Below are 7,813 nucleotides of genomic sequence, written 5' to 3' on the forward strand. Positions count from 1 at the left end.
TTTCACTGCTTTTATTTTTCTCTCAATGAACAGTGGAGCAGAGAGGAACTCCACCCTCTTGAATAGTTCCAGTCGATGTGGTGTGGAGGTTCAGACGTGGAAATAACAAATGAGGTATTTAATACCTGGAAGACTTGTTTGTTTTAGTCCAAACCCTGACAGGCTGTGACTTAAACGTGTTTGACTGTAGAAACACGGAGACGAAGTTCCAGCCACTGAAGCTTCGTGTTCCTGAAACTGCACCAATTGTGTCCTGAGATTTTTTAACGATTTGAAGTGTTTTGTTTACTTGTGATGTGTAGTTTTCAGAATGTTCTTGTTCCATTCTGAACCAAACTAAAACAAAGAAACAATCTGAAGTTGTGGTTATTTAGAAGTTATGATGGGGTGATCTTAGCGGTCCGGCCCGCGTGGGAATGGACTTTCCTCCATGAGGCTCCTGAGCAAAACGACTTTGTATGAACACTTTTTAGATTCTTTCTATCTCCACATCATATATTTGACTTAGTTTATGTTCAAATTGTTCATATGCTCCTTCTGCCACACGTTTCTGAAAAGAGTCACATGATCTTGGGTTAGTTTATATCTTTCTAACAAGAGTTTGAAGCGACTGTAAATTCAAACCATGAAAAAAACATATTTCATAATTTATTTATTTTTATTTAAGAATGTAAAGATTTGATCGGCATCAGCATTTTTTATGTCCCTATATCGGCATGGTATCGCCCAGACCGTCCCTCTCAGTCGGGCCTACTGATGACTGAGTTCTGACTTTAGTTCCTGACGGGTCATGTGGTGTAGAGCTTCCTGGAGCTCATTCTTCTTCTGTTTGTGTCCAGCACTCTGTGGGGTTTTAAGCACTTTATGGATAAAAATGACTGACACTTCAATTCCAGAAAACTCCGGCCCCGTTTACACGACAACGTTTCACGTGACAACACCTAATGCGTTTAAAAAAGTGCTGCGTTTACACGGCAGCAGCAGACACGCTGACAACCATGTAGTTAGTCTGCCGGGCCACAGGAGGGCGCTGTCACTGGTTTTTGTGATGAAACCACACAGACGTGTGCAGAGAGCAATACGCTATGATCATGAACAAAATGGACAGAACCGACATTCTAGTGGCTTGATGACTCATCAGATGATATCAGGGAGAGTCTCAACTATTAAATCACTGATCTGGATCTTAAAACTAGAATACGACCGCGAGTCAAACTACTACAGGTCGGCCATGTTGGTTTACAGGTGCATGAGCAGAAGGAACTATTTACAGTGGGGAGGTTGGGGGGGGGGGGGGGGGGGGGGGGTTTGGGGGGCAGTAACAGCGTGTGGTCTCCTGCTGTAGTCTCTGCAGGGGGGCATCACACCTGTGAAAGAATCTTTGCACCTTGAGAACCAGGTTTGAAACCTGCTGTGACCTGCTGTGACCTGCTGTGACCTGGTGTGACCTGGTGTGACCTGGTGTGACCTGGTGTGACCTGGTGTGACGAAGGTTTGGAAGAGACACTTTTAGTGTAAACGGGGCCTCAGTCACTTTTCTGTGAGAAATGAAAATGGGGGTGCAGCTTCTCACTGAACCACCGTTAGTCTATAAACACTTTGACCTGGTTCTTCTGCAGACTCTCCTCTGCTGCTCCACGTCACAAATGTGACATTTAAGGGCGAAAGTTCAAGAGCAGATTACCACATTAATCTGCGTAACCTGCCGCTCACTGAACTGGGAAATGTTTCCAAAACAGGAAAACCTCAAGAAAATACTCAGAATAAAAGTTTCATTCAGACTCATGCTGACGATTCAACTGGACATTTCATATTTTCCTAATCTAACATCAGATTATAGAGCATCTTCCTCCTCTAACATCAGATTATAGAGCATCTTCCTCCTCTAACATCAGATTATAGAGCATCCTTGTCCTCTAACACATAGATTATAGAGCATCTCCCTCCTCTAACATCAGATTATAGAGCATCTTCCCCCTCTAACATCAAATTTAGAGCATCTTCCTCCTCTAACATCACATTTAGAGCATCTTCCTTCTCTAACATCAGATTTTAGAGCATCTTCCCCCTCTAACATCCAGATTATAGAGCATCTTCCTCCTCTAACATCAGATTATAGGTTTTCCTTTTGTTGGGGCGGTCAGCTAGATTGAAGTTAACCTCTATCTTAATCCAGGAGAAAAGAGTTGAGAGGAACATTGCTGAGGACTGAACCGTCCTGCAGCCTGGGTTCAGTCCTGGGTTCAGTCCTGGGTTCAGTCCTGGGCTCAGTCCTGGGCTCAGTCCTGGGCTCAGTCCTGGGCTCAGTCCTGGGTTCAGTCCTGGGTTCAGTCCTGGGCTCAGTCCTGGGCTCAGTCCTGGGTTCAGTCCTGGGCTCAGTCCTGGGTTCAGTCCTGGGCTCAGTCCTGGGTTCAGTCCTGGGCTCAGTCCTGGGTTCAGTCCTGGGTTCAGTCCTGGGTTCAGTCCTGGGCTCAGTCCTGGGTTCAGTCCTGGGCTCAGTCCTGGGCTCAGTCCTGGGCTCAGTCCTGGGCTCAGTCCTGGGTTCAGTCCTGGGCTCAGTCCTGGGTTCAGTCCTGGGTTCAGTCCTGGGCTCAGTCCTGGGCTCAGTCCTGGGTTCAGTCCTGGGCTCAGTCCTGGGTTCAGTCCTGGGCTCAGTCCTGGGCTCAGTCCTGGGTTCAGTCCTGGGTTCAGTCCTGGGCTCAGTCGCAGTGTCAGATGTTGTCCTGCTCTTCTTCTGTAGCATTCACAGCAGGAAACAGAGGAAACACAAGCGTCTCCAGCGTGAGACCCTGTCCTAACCCTTCTGGCAGTCCAGGACTCCAGTCCTAACCCTTCTGGCAGTCCAGGACTCCAGTCCTATCCCTTCTGGCAGTCCAGGACTCCAGTCCTATCCCTTCTGGCAGTCCAGGACTCCAGTCCTAACCCTTCTGGCAGTCCAGGACTCCAGTCCTAACCCTTCTGGCAGTCCAGGACTCCAGTCCTAACCCTTCTGGCAGTCCAGGACTCCAGTCCTAACCCTTCTGGCAGTCCAGGACTCCAGTCCTAACCCTTCTGGCAGTCCAGGACTCCAGAGCGTCACTCCAGTCAGGAACACTGACCGTGTTTATCGTCCAGCTTAGAAAACTTCAAAACTGAAACTGTGGCCCAAATCCTGAGGTTCAGACGGAACCGTGGGCTCCCTGCACCGTTGTACTGGACCGTCCACGTCTGGAACACTGAGAGCTTCAGTTTAATGATCCTGGTCAGGTGAGAGGAAGTCACAGATTATCTTCTGCACAATGAAGCAAACTGATCACAATCCTAAGAATCTGGTTTGATTCAAATAACTAAAGTCAAAGGGAGACACTTAACTTATCACAACTAAATACACCAATATATTTCAGGGCAGTGTATAAAATACAATAAAAGACAAGTTTTAAAGTTACTCTACCACAAACAATCCTTTAGATTATACGTCATTATACTTCCCATCCAGGGTCTCACTTCTGCACAGAGAATAAACCAACACACTGAAACCATCACCTCTCCTTCCAGCCACCAAACTCCAACTTTTTACAAACAAACCGGAGTTTGTAGCCGTCAAACTCTCCTTCCCTGCCTGACGCCATCTCGGGGAACCTGCGGCGGCAGAACATCTACATTTAACCCACGTTCTCAAAGGAAGAGTCTTCCAGCCAGGAGGACAGTGTCACGTCGTGACCCTGATTGTTAATCATATTCCCAGTGAGAGTGGAGATCTGAAGGATCCAAACGGGATCCAAACGGGATCCAAACGGGATCCAAACGGGATCCTGTGACACGGCACCTCGGGAATCTTTGTGAGTTTCAGTGACGGTAAGATTCAAGAAACTCTGGCTGTTCTGTGAAATATGTGTTTATATGAGTGTAATGAGAGAGTTCCTTCACAAAGGTGTCAGTGTATTAGAGAAGTACCTCAGCAACTACAACTGGTTCCCCTGTGGGTTCTGCTGGAGCAACTTTATTTACCATTTGAATTCAGATTCTTGAGGGAGAATTTAATTTCCAGCTTCCTTAATATTCAGAGGTGTTTTTTAAAGGTGATGAGAGGATGTCCACCGTGTCTCTGGTCCAGTGACACAGGACCAGAGACACATGACTGGAGACACAGGACCGGAGACACAGGACTGGAGAGGTTAACTGCTCTGGTCCAGTGACACAGGACCAGAGACACAGGACTGGAGACACAGGACCGGAGAGGTTAACTGCTCTGGTCCAGGGACACAGGACCGGAGACACAAGACCAGAGACACAGGACCGGAGAGGTTAACTGCTCTGGTCCAGGGACACAGGACCGGAGACACAAGACCGGAGACACAGGACCGGAGAGGTTAACTGCTCTGGTCCAGGGACACAGGACCGGAGACACAAGACCAGAGACACAGGACCGGAGAGGTTAACTGCTCTGGTCCAGGGACACAGGACCAGAGACACAGGACTGGAGACACAGGACCGGAGAGGTTAACTGCTCTGGTCCAGGGACACAGGACCGGAGACACAGGACCAGAGACACAGGACCGGAGACACAGGACCGGAGACACAGGACCGGAGAGGTTAACTGCTCTGGTCCAGGGACACAGGACCGGAGACACAGGACCGGAGACACAGGACCGGAGAGGTTAACTGCTCAGAGGAAGAGTCACACAAAACCTGCACAGGGAGACATGTGGACAAAGAGGACACACACACAGTCCTTCATCTGACTCTACTCGGCATCAATGAGAGTGGATGATGATGATGATGATGATGATGATGATGATGATGATGATGATGATGAGGGTGGAGGTTGAGTGTGTGTGGTAAACAACCGAGAGGTGAGGATGGAAACTGGCTGATCACACACACTGCCGCTCGGCCGGAGGACCTCCGTGTCCCCGCCGCTCCGGAGGCTCTGTGAGGCGGTGAGAGCCGCCGAGCAGCCCCCCGCCCGCCGGGGAGACCCGGGTGAAGCTAGCTAACAGGCCAGGCACGTCCAGCGGGCGACAACACAAATCACAGCGTTCCAAAGACAGCAGGCGGGTGACGAGCACCGTCTCTTACCGGGAACCGTCTAACAGTCCGAGCCGTTGTATTCCATATCCGCTCCGGTCCGACAGCCACTGAGTACCGACAGCCGCCGCGGTGTGACCCTGACGTCCCCCCGCTGCTCTGGAGCCGCTGCGTGTGATGATGGCGTTACTCCGCAGGGCCACAATGAAGCTGCCTTCACGGACTGTGGGAGATTATCCAACATCATAGATAGCTCAATGCAATGAAGCTGCCGCTGCTGCCTTCACGGACTGTGGGAAATTATCCAACATCATAGATAGCTCAATGCAATGAAGCTGCCGCTGCTGCCTTCACGGACTGTGGGAAATTATCCAACATCATAGATAGCTCAATGCAATGAAGCTGCCGCTGCTGCCTTCACGGACTGTGGGAAATTATCCAACATCATAGAGAGCCCAATGCAATGAAGCTGCCGCTGCTGCCTTCACGGACTGTGGGAAATGATCCAACATCATAGATAGCTCAATGCAATGAAGCTGCCGCTGCTGCCTTCACGGACTGTAGGAAATTCTACAACATCACAGATACAGCGCAATGCAATAGAACCCCCCCACGCACAAAACACACACACACACACACACACACACACACACACACACACACACACACACACACACACACACACACACACACACACACACACACACACACGATTCAATGCAATGAAACAGCTGCTGCTGCCTTCATGAACTGTAGGAAATCTGTTATACACCAACCACTCTATGTAAAGAAGCTGCTGCTATGTTGATGTACTGAAGAGGAAATTCATCCTGAAGCTGCTGCTGCTGCTCATTCACTAACAAATGTTCACCATCATTACAGATTAACTGATTAATTAGAGAGGCTGCTCTCCTCTCTGTAAAGACATTTTGATATTAATACAATCAGTGTGAAACTCACAGCACCTCCAGCATGTTCCCACCGTTCTGAGTTAATCTCATCAGACTGAGCTGAAGAAACAGGAAAGTAAAAGCCTGTGTTTTGTTTTACCGGCTGGTAGCATATGAATGGAATCTTTACAAGACTGACATTACAAATAAATGGAATATTCTTTTTTTACTCCCGTGGATACAAGTACTCATGTGCATTCACTTCATGTTGATTTTATTATGCCTCAACTAAATCGTACAAATATGCTTAAAATGTAAATGTTCATATTAATAGAACTGACAATTACAAACAAAATTTTTCCTGAAATATTATTTCAACTCTATCATGATATTTAATGTTTCTCAAAAGTCTTCTCTCTATTTGTGACTGTGATGGAATATTCATATGCTTGATGTATTTATGCTTATTCTCTGTGAATGCATACTGTGTTCTCCTATCTACTAACATAGAGCACATGTTATCCTATGTGTTCCTTTGAAGGCGCCGCTGATATTCCTGTAAGGTCGGATCAATCTTGTGACAGACTTTGATAACGGTGTCCTCTAACCTCCCTGGCTGCTGTGGCCAGGAGGAACTGTGCTCATAGGCTGCTGGTGTGCTTCTCACGCTTCACATTAAAGGAAACCTCACAATGTTTGGATCCTCGTCTTTCATTCCTCAGCCTATTGATATTGTCGCTGGCTCGTGTTGGAACCTGGAAATATTAGAGGAAATGCTATCATTTGTTTTGTATTAACAGACATATTGGTTTCATTTGTAAATATTGTATGTTTCTTTAATAACCTAAGTTGGAAATGTTGCGACAGCACGACACTAATCTGTTCTACGGCAGTAGAAAGATGTTGTGTGTGGAACGTGGATTGTGAGGAATGGAACTCGTCTTGCCGGCTGCTGTGGAGAGAAAATCAAAAAATACCCAGCTCCGGGGCAGATAAAGTTGTCAAACGAAGGAAATGGAGTCGTGCCTTTTTGGGAGTGCAACACTCGCCTCCAGGATTTCTCCGACAGTGACAGATTACTTGAGTATTTCTACAAAGTGAATAATCTCACATGTCCACAGCAGGGCCTATATGAAGTCCCCTTCAGTCCCATTTGGGCTGGATCAGTAGAAAAACAACAACTCTACTTTTTCTCTTCGCTTTACTGCAAGATCAGCATGAGTACACTGTAAAAATACTTTTCTATCCATTTGCCAAAAACCTTTTAGGAAGAAGCTAAATCCCCCAGACCAAGAGGAGGAATAAAATGATCATGTTATTGAAAACTACACTGCAGTTAAGGGTATATTAGCGTTGTGTCGCCATCTTCCGTCCTCATGGAGAACTGCAGTTTGAAGAGCAGATGCAGCTGGAAAGACGTGAGCCTGAAGTCATTCATCTGGACAACTCAACCTAAAACATGAGAGCAGAGCAGTCAGTCAAACTCAGAGTCAGACAGAAGTTTTCCTGTGATTAAAGCAAAAGAGACAACCTCACTATAAGATTGTGTTCTGAAAGTGAAGCTATGGATTTACATTATTAAGGCTTTTCTCGTGTTCCCGTACTGTCATGAAACAGTGAGTTTTACTAAAGATAAATGTGAGTTGTGCTCTACGTAGAGGGTTTTGTTTCAGTCTCGTGTTACTCATGTTTTGTTTTTGGATCATGTGGAGGCTCTTTGTGTCGGCTCCGGTGTGAACCACAGCTTTTCTCTCTCACACATTGTCAGTGAACTCTCAACTACAAAATCACACTCACGCTGCACAAAATCCAGACTTGCTGTATTTACGTGTTGTCCTTTGGTAATAACTGATATTTTTAAATGTATTTCACTGCTTGGACTCACGGCTTGGGGTTTGGTCTCTTGCTAAAGGTCA

At 47.0% G+C, this 7,813-nt stretch overlaps 1 protein-coding gene across 9 annotated transcripts in view; it reads right to left on the reverse strand.

The window, feature by feature from the left end:
* The window catches only part of fynb (FYN proto-oncogene, Src family tyrosine kinase b), a 67,018-nt gene extending 61,726 nt beyond the window's left edge, over window positions 1–5,292 (reverse strand). For 5 of the 9 annotated variants that reach the window (XM_080490571.1, XM_080490572.1, XM_080490576.1 and 2 more), the window contains exon 1: window positions 5,059–5,292. The gene's annotated coding sequence lies outside the window, so the exon portion shown is untranslated. The remainder of the gene's footprint in view (window positions 1–5,058) is intronic. The other 4 variants (XM_080490577.1, XM_080490569.1, XM_080490574.1 and 1 more) reach the window with 2 other exon arrangements.
* Between the last annotated feature and the right edge of the window lie 2,521 nt (window positions 5,293–7,813).

Source organism: Lipophrys pholis, assembly GCF_963383615.2.
Source record: "Lipophrys pholis genome assembly, chromosome: 21".
NCBI classification, from domain to species: Eukaryota; Metazoa; Chordata; class Actinopteri; order Blenniiformes; family Blenniidae; genus Lipophrys; species Lipophrys pholis.